This window comes from Asparagus officinalis, chromosome 6 (assembly GCF_001876935.1).
Source record: "Asparagus officinalis chromosome 6, Aspof.V1, whole genome shotgun sequence".
Lineage (NCBI taxonomy): Eukaryota > Viridiplantae > Streptophyta > Magnoliopsida > Asparagales > Asparagaceae > Asparagus > Asparagus officinalis.
In genome coordinates this window covers 44,164,195-44,165,225 of record NC_033799.1, presented here as the reverse complement: position 1 = coordinate 44,165,225, position 1,031 = coordinate 44,164,195, and the positions used below count along the sequence as shown (strand labels likewise).

The 1,031-nt window shown below is 36.1% G+C and overlaps 1 pseudogene; it reads right to left on the bottom strand.

The window, feature by feature from the left end:
* The window catches only part of LOC109844374, a 7,751-nt pseudogene extending 7,391 nt beyond the window's left edge, over positions 1-360 (bottom strand).

The window sequence follows — 1,031 nt, the reverse complement described above, 5'->3', positions numbered from 1 at the left end:
CAGAGAGCAGATTCCTCTCCTCGACAGTGAGCTCTACGTCGAGCTTCGCCACGCTCTTCATAGCTTCCACCATTTCTGCACAAGAGAGAGCGAACGGATCATGCCGAAACCCTAACCCTAGCTCCAACACGAGATATCGTTTGACTTACCTTCGTAGCGCTCGGCTTGCTCGGCGAGCTTGGCGATGTAGACGAAGCCCTCTCTCGACGCCATGGGAGATCGGATCTGAGGAGATCGCGTTGAATTAGGGTTTCGGTCTCAGAGATTTAAAATAGGTCTTTTATTAGAGAGAGGAAAAGGGGTTTGAAAAAGAGGAGCGAGAAGAAAAAGGCTGAGAGAGAAAGTGAGAGGGGACAGAAAGGTGGGATTTTTTCAGAGGCGAGACTATTGACCGTTGGATGATGCGCTGGGTTTGGATTTGGATGATCTCGTTTGAAATTAATGGTTAGCAGCGATTTCTCCCCACTTCTGAACGGCCAAAAAAGCTATGTTTCGTTTTGTATGTACACACTTTCTTCATTAAAAAAGCCATTTGATTTTTTTGATAATTTTATTGATTAATAAAAATTATTTTTTTTTTTTTATTATTATCTCTCTTAAACATTTATTTGTGGGTATATACTAAAAGATATGATAAGAAATCAATGTATTTGAAATTAGAGGTTGCTCCTATTGAGGATAAAATGAAATAGAATCGACTAAAATGATTTGGTCATATACAACGGAGACATTTTAAGTTACATTTGTTTCTTAAATAGTGAGGATGCTATTTTAAAATAGTGAGGATGCTATTTTAAAATAGTTCGGACCTACCTATTTAGTCCTTATTTTTTAGAGTTTTTTTTTTTCATGAGAACCATCTTAAATATAGATGAAATTGATACAAACCGCCTTTAATATTTTTTTATACGAACCACCTTATATATGTGTTATCCTTTCAATGTCACACTCTTGGGTAATTTCTATTTTTTTAAAATATGAAATTAATATAATACCCCTTAGTCTAACCAAATGAAAAAAAAAGAGAGAAT